General features: G+C 38.5%; 1 long non-coding RNA gene across 2 annotated transcripts; it reads right to left on the reverse strand.

Moving 5' to 3' along the window:
- Window positions 1-2828: 2828 nt before the first annotated feature.
- Window positions 2829-8982, reverse strand: LOC106914407 (uncharacterized). Of its 2 annotated transcripts, none has more exons than XR_001417593.2 (2): window positions 8444-8982; window positions 2829-2976 (listed from the first exon to the last, which is right to left on the reverse strand). It is a non-coding gene; the product is annotated as an uncharacterized LOC106914407 (long non-coding RNA). The 2 variants fall into 2 exon arrangements; XR_015762692.1 differs by lacking the exon at window positions 8444-8982 and adding an exon at window positions 5019-5743.
- Window positions 8983-12433: the final 3451 nt, after the last annotated feature.

Raw genomic sequence — 12433 nt, forward strand, 5'->3', positions numbered from 1 at the left:
CACTTAAAATGATCTGTTTCTCCGATTTTATTTTGTATAGGTATATGTTTGAGTAAAATAAACATTGTTCTTTTATCCTAATTACTACTGACAACATGTCTCTGAAATTCCAAGCAAAACTTTAGTATTTATGTGCATAAAATGAGAAGTGGTCAAAATAACAAAAGACGATGCAGTGCTTTCAGGCCTCAAATAATGGAAAGAAAACAAGTTCATATTCATTTGGGAACAACAATATTAACATTTTAACCCAGGAAGAGTTCAGAAATCAATATCTGGTGGAATAACCATGAGGTTCTCATTGAGGTTCAGTGCAGTGATCACTTTCCAGAGCTGTTTGTATACTACTACCAAGACAAATATTCAGACAGCCTCTGCAAACGAACTATATGAATAAGCTTTACAAAGGATTAAAACAACTTTTTAAGTGCATTGTGCTCTTTGCAAATGAATGAGGTGGTTTGCAAAGATTTCTCAGCTCATGTGTGTCTCTCTTTGTGCAACGACAAACCACTCAGTGTTCAGACACCTGGAAAAGCTCCAGATTGTTCTTAGTTCAGCAGAATTTCAGCCTTTTGCTGAGACACAGTGAGTCAGTTACTGGAGTAAGATGTTGCATGGCTGTGACTGCAGCAGCAGCAGCAGCAGCAGGCCTCTGCAGCAGTGCTGTAGCCCCGCTCTTACACGAGGACCACCTGGGTGATCTGTTTATCGAAGCCATCCTGGGCTTCTGGCCCCAGAGCACATTCAAGCAATTCATGCCTCTTTTGTTTAAAGTAAGTCAATTTATAAAGTCTACTGCACAAGCAACATGTAGATCAGAAACAGAACTACTCATCCAATCAGCACAATGCTTTCAATCTGGACATAAGGAAGCTCTTTTCTTTAACTGAAAGGCTTGTGTCACTGTTTAAGATTAATGAGAAAGACTGTATAAACTTTACTACAGATATAAAAAAAAAAAAAAAAATAGGTGGGGAGAGCAGGTATTACGCCTGTGTTTCGTGCGAGGCCAAAGTGTTTCCAAAGGTTAATTTGAAGGGAGCAGCTTCTACTGTTATCATCCACTGTGGAACACTTTGTTTTGCTCCTGCCGTGAAGAGTGTGTTTGAGCTAACCCAAACACGGTCTATAGTAACAGTGATATAATCTACCTGAGTACACGGGGCCCACCTGCGGGGCTCTGACACAGCAGGAAAAATGTTTTACCTTCTCGGCACGAATGGGCCCGGAGCAGAGGCGGGAGGTAGTGGGGAGGGGGCGTGGAAGGAAAAAGACTTGGAAGGAAGGAGAGACGCGAGCTTTTACTAGCTAACACGCATGATGCTGTTTGGGCAGGTTGAGCCTGCAGACTCGCTGACTTTTCATCAGCTAGTTTTTCTTTGCCTTAACGGCCACACTGTAATTAATCAGATGTCTGGGTTGGAGCGGCACGCAAGGGCTGGGTTCAAGACCTTTTGTTTGGATAGATGCCCAGTCAGGTGTGGTTCTCCTGTTTTCTCACAGAGAAAGTTGCGTGAAAATTGAAACGCCAAAAACACACTTTCTGACAGGAGCGAGCTGTCAGAAAACATTATGCACACAGCACATAAACACACAATGCCATGTGCATTATTATTTTTCATATTCTTTGATTTATGTTAAGACTAAACTCACACTGAGTTGGTACATCTGTTATCACAGCACTGATAATGTAGCGAGCAGTTTCTCCAGAAGAGAAACAAATTGTTTTTTATTTAATCTCCCTGAAATCTTTGAAATCTTCTTTGGTGCAAAGCGTAATTATAAAGCAATACTAACATTTTAAACCAATGCTTTAAAGAAATTAAATTTAAAAAAATACAATCTAGTCTCCCAAAAATATGAATTGCCATTATATTTGCATTTCATCCGTCCATTTTCCAACTCATTTTCCAAAAGTGTTCCTTTGCTAGACTTCAGACAAGGTATTTGTCTCAATAATAATGTTTCTCAAATTATTATTCGAGACAAAGAATAATTTGTCTCAGTATCTTGTCACAACTAGCCAACTTTGAGCTCACAACACTGATCTCTTAAGAACTACAGAGAAATGTACATAACATGTTGACTTGGTAAGGTAATCTCTGTTCTCTCAAGTTATAAAACATGGAGGTTAGTTTATCTGCAAAGGATTAGTTGTTACAAAGAAATATTACTTTTGTATGTTGCAATTCTTGTATCTATTCTCAGAAACAGACATTGCTTTCTGTGCTTGACCATTGGAATAGTTTCACATAATTGCCAACCCCAGACATAAGCATGTGGTTCAATATTTGCTTCACTCCGTTTTCCCTCCCCATCCACCTGGATGTCCAAACAGCCACACTGGTTTCTCTGGCTTGCAGGGGGGAGTATTAAGTCTCAGAAAACCAAAAATACTCCAGTATTCACTGGTTAAAAGAAGCTGTTTGATAGATATTTACTTTTGATGTATGAGAAAAGAAATTAAAGCAAGCCCTCCACATACTGAGTACAGCAGCAGCCTGTTTTCATTTAGATTATCACCTAATTTGACAATGATTCTTTGATGTACGGTAAGACACAGTGGGGCAGCGCTGAAAGCTAAATTAAGAGAGTGGAAGATAAATGAGTTTGAGCTTTTGCCTTAAGACAAAAACATACAACCCAAAGAGATTCTTAAGGGGAGAAGAAAGAGGCGTTTCAGCTTTGCAACATTTGGCAGCTCCCTCCATCCACTGTAATTTACCCACATATGGATACTGTCTAGATTGAGAACATTTTGTACAAAGGAGTAACAAACGTGTGTTGCATTTCCAATATATCCATTCTGCACCGACAGATAATACTCGTGGTCAGGTTTTGTTGTATTTCATTATCTCACTAGTTTTACAACAAATGCACTGTGTGGTTCTCTTTACACTCGAGCTGCTGATGTTTGCTCCAGTGGATCAATGCTGCACCGGAGGCAGGAGGACATTATGACCCCTCGGACATCTGGAAGAGATTAAGCATTTTGTGTCAAACTTCCGATTCCTAATGATTTTCTTATAAGTATAATCACCAAATCAATATCTAATAGCACATAATGCAAACAGTCACAGCTGCTCTATGGTGCAGGTTTCCAATTACTCTTGCAGTGATCCATGTAAAACCACACAAACTGAACAAGGTAAAATTTAGCTCAACATACATTAATAATTTGAGGAAAATGATAATCTTAAAATTGGACTGTCATAATATGAAGCATGAAAGAGAATCAAAATTTTGATTGCATACCAAAACAATGAAGCCAAGTTGTGGCAAAAATACATTCATGGAGACAGAATGAAATTAATATTTTGCAGGGTAATCGGAAGAAAAATTTGTTATTTTTAAAAGTTAAATTATTTGTATTTTTTCCAAGAACAAAACAAAACAAAACAACAAAAAAACAAAAAATAAAAAAAACGATCTTACAACATTATTTTCGTATAGTCATTTCATCAACACTTTACCAAAGTAGTGTTGGTATTTTGGCATAGTGGTAAAGCTGACAATGAGCATCATTGCACTTATTAAATCAGGCTAGTTAGAAGACAAATAACAATAGAAGAGGAAGAAATTTGCTTGGAATCACTAATTGTGTCAGCAATACTTACCTCCAAATAAAAGCCTGCAGCCATCATAGCTTTGCTTAAACTGGATCCCTGATTGTGGAACTTTAGAAAATTGTTTCTTTTAATACTGTATAATCTGGGCAAAGTTATCAACTTCCTTTTGCAGCAACAGCAAAATTCATGTAAGGCTTATTGTATTTTCACCCTACAGGAACTTAGGGAGGGTTTAGATAAGAATGAAGTGGTCCTTTATTTTCAAGGTTTCGAAGGTCTTTGTCGACATCCTAATGCTGAGCCAAAAGATCTGGTTCCCAGACTCCCTCTGAGAAACTTTGTGATGACCCACATATCACAAACGTATAAGGTAGTGACTATCTATTTAGAACAGGTCAGACTGACCAGACATTGAGCATTTCTGCTAACCAGATAACTAGAATAGACAGCAGAAGACTTGGAAGTCACTATTCTCTGTTAAACACTCCTAATGATTTGGTTGAGCTGCAATATCAATATAGCTCATGTGTGTTGTTTTCTATTCTTAAAAGTGTTCTCCGGCATGAAAAAGAATCACTCCATTGGTTTAAAAAAAAAAGACTAAGAATCAGAACACTGAAATTTAGGATTTGTAGTATGAATATTTTCCTTGTCTTGAAACCTCTAAGAACCTACAGTTTATTTTCAAAACTGAGGTGAATAAACACCAAATTGTGATCCACTCCAACAACTACTAACACAAAATATGATCTTCATCAGTAAGCATTTGGTACAGACATTGAAAACTAGCATGAGGGAAAGCAGCGAGAGTTATTGAAAAGTGAGCGGGAAGTATCACCAGGTACACTGGAGAAAAAGGAAAGTTCTATTCTCAAGTTGGTGGACATTTAATTTTATAGCAAGTCATAATATTTTCCAACTCTTTTAGCCTTACATGCAAGCTCTAAGCAAATTAAAGCTACATGCTTTATTTATAAGTTCAGTGAATCGACCTTCCAACCCTTAGGCCTTCATAAGGATCCGTGTTTATGAGTGACAAAAGGCAATGATACCTTATAAAGGCCACACCAGCATCTTTTGTGCCAAGAAAGTTGATCTTTGGAAGGAAAAAAGGTCAGTCTGAACAAGGTGAACACATTATGGTACTTGAGTGTGTTGTACTTTAGTTTCTCATTACTATTTTAGTTTTGATGCCTGTACCTTACATATGAATTCTGCTTCACAGAAGAAAATTCAGGGCCACAGAATTAAAAAAAAAGTTGTTTTTTTTGCTTTGTTTTTTGTTTTTTGTTTTTTTGCAGAAAGCAAGGTTAACCAATGAATGTAGAAACAAAAAAGTAGAGCTTCAAGTCCTGCTTAAAATTTAAAAAGTTGATGATTGCAGGAAACACTTTTCTGAACAAGTTGGAGAAATGTGCTGAATAACCACCAAAGTCAACCACCAACCTGTCCTCCTCAAAAGTAGTAAAGCCACACTAATGCAATCCATCACCAGTGTTTGTTGGGGTTGTTAGCGAAGTGATTCCTTGGTAACCGCTCAAAATCAGTGTTTTGTTTGCAGTCAAAGCCCCCAAGCTAAATGTTCCACCTCTCAATCAAAGAAATAAGAGGGGTGGTTATGGTTCAGACAGAGCAAAAATAGCGCTAAGGAGCCCTGTGGTAGGTTGGGAGGCAGGGAAAGCATCTCGTGCAAACTGCTATGCGTGAGTAGAGTGTTTGGATCCTATTTCAAGTTTAGACAGAAAGGGGCTGAACGGCTGCCAGGTAAACAGAGCAGCACAGGTACTGATTTGGCCTTGTGTTTATGCTTACACTAAAACAGCCTACAGCATAGCTGAATAGAGGGTAGGTCCTATCAGCTGCAGCGATAAAGTGAGGTGTCTACGGCTGAGATCAATCATTGCTTCCCTTTCTTTGTTGGCCCTCACCCTATCCATACCTGCTCCCTGAAAACCCTGCAAGCCTTCCAACTCAACATGATGGGGGGGAAGGGGAGGGGGGCTTAGCGTGTGAAGGGTTTCAATGGACAACAGCGGGAGATACAACCATAGGCATAAAATCCCGTCTGACCCGCATGGCAGAGGTTCATTGACAGACATGCTTAAGCAGTAACATTCTACAGGCTGGATGAAGGGGTGCAGTCGGGTCTGATTTCCTCCTGAATGGTTTGTTTTGAATTTTTAGAATGCGATCAGATTTTAGGAATTGACAAAGCTCTTTAGTTTCAGTTGAAAGTTTCTGTGTTACTGTGTGGACTTTAGCCCTGAAAATGTCAAAAATGATACTATGTATAATGTATCTACATTCGGATTCAATGAAGCAAGACTGTGTTGTAATACTTTATACTATTCAGCATTAGTAGTGGTAAAGACTTCTTGAAGTTTAGCCTGACCAAGAGGGGGATCGTGCATTTTTCATATCCTCTGTCAAATCCGTGATGGATTTGTTTCCCAAATCTGGAATAAATGACTTTCAGACACTGTCCTGCTGTAGATAACTGTGCCACATAATGCACTATTTGCTGCTGCACTCAGGTACAAGAAATAGGCTGAAAAGGTGAGGAAAATAAAACCTAAAGTCTAAAAAATATGAGTCTGGAAAACAGTTTTTCTATTCTATTTTGAAATATTAAAGGAAAAAAAAATACTTTGACAAATGTGGATGTTTTAAAATTGTTTCATTATTGTACATTTACTTGATGAATAGAATAGAATTTATGCATGTAATGTTTAATGTACTCAGGATGACTACACTGGCTTCAGTAGAATTTGTCATTTGACTTAACGAGATGAGCAACAATCCCTGCAAAGAGGCCAAGCCTGACTGTCAGTGTTGTTGCACATGTCAAATCTGGACAGCATGGCCTGAAAAAAAGTGATATATTTCAAGACATGTAACAAATATGGCAGATAACTGACCAACCTAGAATATCTCTGTACCCACTTTATACATTTCAGTTCCATGGATGTCTGGAGTTTATATCCAGTGTGAGAATCAGTGTTTGTCCAGAACAGGCCACCGATCTATTACAGGGTAAGATGCACGACAAAAAAAACATGCACACACTCAGACCAAACGAACATTTTCTCAGCATCTCAGATTACCTTAGCATGCATGTTTTTGGGAGTAACTGGAGAGAACCCAGGCATGCACAGGCAGAACATGTAACAGATGCTCACAGGGCTTTGTTACTCTTAGTGTACATCTTTACATCACAACAGACAAATAAAATCTATATAGGCGTGCATTATTTGCTTGCATTGAGGCTGGTAAAAAGATTGTGCATTTGTGTGACAGACGTTTCTCTGTAAATTTTACTTTTAAAGATGTCTCAAATTCTATCTTGAACGAGTTCCTCAAATTCTAGCCCTGCCCTGCAACTTTTACATCCGTCTCTGGTGAATTCTTAGAGTCGTACTAATGACCTAGATATTTGTTTCAGGTGTGTAGAGACACAAACACAATTAAAAGTGGCAGCTTTGGAGCAGGACTGGAGTTTAACACCCCCCACTTTAGCATCAATTTTGTCATGACCCAGCTGCCATGATTATGCTGTTAAATTGGAGAGCAAATTTAGACATACAGAGTTATCACAGGACCTAATGCTCTTGTCATATGGTCAAATAAGAAAACCAGAACAACTATTACCACCACTAAGGTAAAAACAGCTCTTCTCCAGTTTTTAAGATTATGAAAATTGGGGGGAAAGTAGTTAAAAAAAAATTATAATAAAATTTCACAACTTATAAAAATAAAGAGCAACCACTTTTGACCAGTGTCAAATTTTCCACCAAAACAACCATAGTTAGGTCAGGTTGTTTCTTTGCTAATCAGTGAGGGAATTGTTTGGTGTGCTGCTAACAAGAGGAAGCTGCATTTCGAGGCTCACTCAGGTTCTTATTCAGCTAAGCAAAATGGTAAAATGGTAAAAAACTGAAATCAGCTCTATAAACCAAATGATGGTCACACTTCTGGAATAATAGAAACACACAAAAACCTCCCATGTTCTAAAAATCATGTAATTTGAGGCAAAAAAAAAAAAAGCCTTAAAGATGTATTTCATATATTAGCCCTTCGTTCTGGCATCACCAACCTGACTTTCACAGCTGCTTCACCTGTACTTCACCTCTCTCCTTAATTACTTTAATTACACCCCTGTTGGCTTCGTGCATTTGTGTGTATCTATATTTTTTTCCTCTCCCTGGGCCTGGCAGGGTGTGAGCACCTCAGGTAAGAATAGGTGAACCAAAATAGCAACAAGCAGCTGCCAAGAGACTTCAGGATATGCTGCTCTGTTTCAACAGACTTTATTTATTAATCGCTCACACAAAGGCTCCAAGAGATTCAGGCTTACCAAACCACACATGTGCAAGCTTCAGGTGTCGAGGCGCGTTATTTTGTTCTGTTTACGTCGGGATCGGATGTCAACCCAAAATTACTGATGTAGATTTCTGGTTGGAAAGCTTGGAAGCGGCTTTATGGAAACTTTTTCTCCTCAGGTGTGATTATATGAAAGGGGGGGTATGCTCCCTACCCCATATCCCCCCAAATTCATCTTCTGAAATATAAAGGTATGATTCTGCAGGAACACAGCAGAACAGAGCGTGAACATTTCGACAGCCTGCATTTTAGGATAATTACAGTAATCACCGTTTGAAGAATAAACTAGATGGAATGCTTGCGTCTTCCATTTTTCAGTCGAACATTTTCTCACAGTTTCAAACACCCACACCTGATCAGACAAACAGCTGCTGCCAGAAACACTTCCCCCACAAACAAACTCCAGCACCGTGGCTGCAGGAATGAGTGGAATTAAGGTGGAATGCTTGAACTTACGGTTGTCTGTGGCACAGACAGGCGGTTGTACCTACCTGTGCGCCCCACTGGAGCATGTCGGATCATCAGAGGCCTCCGTCAGAGACCAAATCTGCTGCGGGGGAATCTCGGGAATCTCAGCTACGCAGAGCCTCTTCTGGCCCTGCTCACACAAACACACGCACACACACACACACACATATATACAGCCCACGCTTTGTTTATACAAAGACATGGGGGCTGGACACCCTTCACTCACAGAGAAGAAAGAAAACAAAGATGAGATACAGGTAAGAAGTCATCCAGAGACATGCAGACAAGGGTTAGCGTGTGAGCGTAGACCGCTGCAGAGAGGTGGGGCTATTTTTGGAGCAGAGGATTCACCCAATGAATTTACATAACTGGAATTCCACACATGACAACACTTAAGAGATTTCTCCAGCTGCTCAAACAGAAACATCTAAAGGTGAACTAAACTAACAAAGTTCCAATTTTAGGAGGCGGATATTAACAGGTTGTATAAGAATTATGTCTTTTTAAGTTTCAATTCAAAGTGCTGGTAAAAAGTTTACATACAGTTCTCATGGAAAGGAGTGCTGTGATAATTTTGGACTTTTAATAATGCCTTTGGCTAACTTTGATTCTGTTTGGTGTGATCACGCAGTAAACGCCATCAGTTGCTAAGAAAAAGAAAAATCCTATTCACAAATTTGCATTGATCATGGACTATCTCTCAAGACATGTAAACACATGCACCTGCATTAATAGAGTCCATCCCTAAACTTACTTTGCTGTGTTTGGGATCATTTTGAAGACAAAACCCAGCAAACACTCAGGTTCATGCCAATTTTGCTGTTGTGGCAGCTGAACGGGAAGAAAGGTTTAACATAAATTTCAGTCTGAATGTGTGAATTGAAGATGATTTACATTAATTCAACCTTGGTTAGCTAAATCTTGTTTTTGATAATCATTTGTGTTGTTGCATCATTTGTGCAACAACACATTAACAGTAGGATAAAACTAACCTGTCTCATGACGGGCAGATGATTACAAATGATTAGATAATTAGATCAAGTTCAGGAGCTCAATGAATTTACAGTTATGCAAATTCATGGAGTACTTCATATCAACAAAAACTAAAGTTGAAACTTAATTTTTGCTTCTTAAAAACGTGAAGGATTTAGATCTATTTTAACCCCCAAAAATCCAAGTAGGAATGATAAAATGACAGTGCACTGATACCTGCTGGGAAGCTGCTTTTCCACCTCTGATTTCAAACTGAGAACAGGTGTGCTCTCTTTCCAGCATATGTGTGTGAGTGTGCAGTCATTCTGGCAGAGAAAGTGGAATTAAATCCACCTTCACTGCAATTTTGCAGACATGTAAAAAAAAAAAAAACAATGCAGCAACACCCACCATCAGTGTGGCATCTTTCTCTGCATCTCCACAGCGTGGCGATAATGATGGTTTCCTCAGCTCTGGATTTAGCCTCGCAGCAGTCGCCATCATGAGTTTCTGCTACAACATTTGTTTTTTAACTCCCAGCTGCTCCAAGGGGAAAAAAAAACAAAGCAGAGAGTTAAGAGATTTAACTTTGATATCTGACTGCCTTTGATTTCTTTTCCATTCATCATTCTGCAAAACAAGTTGTGATAAGGACACTCAAAAACATTTGAGGTTTTCTTTTGACTTTAACTGTTTTTTTTCCCTTCCGAAAAATTGACCATTTTAATATATATATATATAAAAAACTGAATCAAACACAGAAAGGGCTCTAAACTAAGAAATTAATTACTGCTGTGTTTACTCATAAAGAATTTAGTAAAGAGCCTACTTTAAATAGGACTACTACAAACTGTTGTCAACAGTCTGTGAATCTGTGGATTTATTATTATTCTCATCAGCCAAATCAATGAAAAATCACAAAGCAGTTTAACAATCTGATTCTCAAAAGCATCACAGTACCAGAGAATGGTACTCTAATTCAGTATTTATTTTGCCGCCTCTAATATGTTCTCTACAGCGCTGCCCAATGTTTGGGTCTTTTATGGAAAACTATTTAAAAAGCAACCATAAAGCAAAGACAACAATTGCACTGCACCATATTTGAGCTGAACAGCTACAAAGTGACCTGAGAACATTGAACGCACAGAAACAAAGGCCCCTTCAGGCTCTTTTAACATAACTGGAGAAAAAGACAGGGACTTCAAGTTTGCTCCCTTCGGAAAAATCTGCTTGCTTTCACACCCTTCGGAAAATCTGCTTGCTTTCACACCCATTATCAAACAGTTCAGAGTACTGTCTGTAATCAGGTCTTTCATTAGCAGTAGAGTGCTACATTTAAACAGAACGCCTTAATCTGTCTGCTCTTATTAAGGCTTCAGATGCTTCACTTTGACCATGACTTATTTGGAATTTACTCAAGCATGATATTTAAGGTTTTTGTTGTTGTTTTTGTTTTGTTTGTTTGTTTTTCATTTGCAATATGTAGGTGGAAATGCAGGACAGTAAAGGAGTGGACAAAGTTAAAGCTTATGTTAGAGTTCAGGGCCCCCTATAAAAAAACTGAGGGAGAAGGAGCGGCCGAGACGACAGTTTAACTACCCTCAAGCTCATAACTCATGTTAACTCTCCTTTGTCTGCTTCGTCATCGGACTGAGGTGATGGCAGGGGAGTTTGAAAGTCATTTTGTGCCACTAAGGGTTGGTTTACAGGCGTCAGCAGTGTGAGTTACGTAATATCGACTCCAGCTATGGTCCCTTGTAAATTTCAGTGGACGAAAGTAAAATATGGCTACACAATGTCCTTTCATCAGTATGTAAAAAAGGGGTGAAATTTGCATGCTTCGGGGGAACACAATACATTTTTCTTTTTTTTTGTTGTTTATTTTGGTAATTGTTTTTGAATGATTTAATAAATGGTTTTTGACACCTCAAAGGAACATGGAAATGTATTTTATGCATCAGATTTGCTCTGGGTGTCTCATCCACATAGGGCAGTGTACTCTACATTTCAGATGTGTCTCTGTTCCAGAACTCCTGTTTCAAGCGACTGCTTGACCTCGAGTGCTGCAAAACCTTGTTAATCACCCAGTTATTAAACTCAAGTGCTTGACTGAAGAGAAACACCTAAAACATGCATTGCAGTCTGAGGATCGGAATTAAGAAACACTGATATTGGTGACGTTAAAGACATTAGGTGTTGGTACCACTAGGGGGCAGGATGATAGAAATGTTCAAACCAGAGTACCCGAAGAAAAGTGTGCTGGAGACAAATATGCAAAGTCCAAATAGAAAGGCCATAGCTCGTGTTTGGCCCAACACCTCTCTGCAGACCTGCCCTTGTGAACACTTCAGTATTCAGTCTGTGTATTTCACTGAAGAGTGTTTTAGATTCTCTGTACCACAGCGATAGGAATGAGTTGACCTCACTGGTCAATATGGATTACGTCACAGAATTTTTGTGGACTCAATTAAATAAGACCGACTCTTATCAAAAGGAAAACTTGATGAAAGTCTAAACCTCTGATTACTGTAATGAAACAAGGTGCAGCTGATAAGTAAATCCAAAATATTGCCCATAAAGTAATAAAGTAATTTATCTTCACCAAAAGTGCAGCAACTTCTTTCCAGTTTAGATCAAATCATTGTACATTTAGAGTACACTTAAATTGCTACAAAATATGTGATGTGTTTTTTTTTAAGTCTTATGAAATGTTGTTTAATCAATTGTAGTTATAGTCAAAAGAAAGAAAATCTACTTTCATTTCTTAAGCTTTACGTCTGAGATTTGATTTAAAAAATAATGTGGCCTTTGCTACCTTCTGAATTTATTGAAATATTGAAATAGAACTTACAAATTCATTCTAGAGTAATCTAGAATTATCAAAATGGAGAAGTTGTGCATGAAACAGAAAACGTAAATTTAGGAGAGAACATGACAGGAAGGTACTCCTGATCAAATGTACTTGATTAATTAGTAATTCTTGCCTACAGGAGACGCCACTGGCAAGATGGAAAGAAATAACCAATTGCCTTGCGTCTTGT

Source organism: Poecilia mexicana, unplaced genomic scaffold, assembly GCF_051168715.1.
Source record: "Poecilia mexicana isolate PSO_F unplaced genomic scaffold, ASM5116871v1 scaffold_4, whole genome shotgun sequence".
Classification (NCBI taxonomy): Eukaryota; Metazoa; Chordata; class Actinopteri; order Cyprinodontiformes; family Poeciliidae; genus Poecilia; species Poecilia mexicana.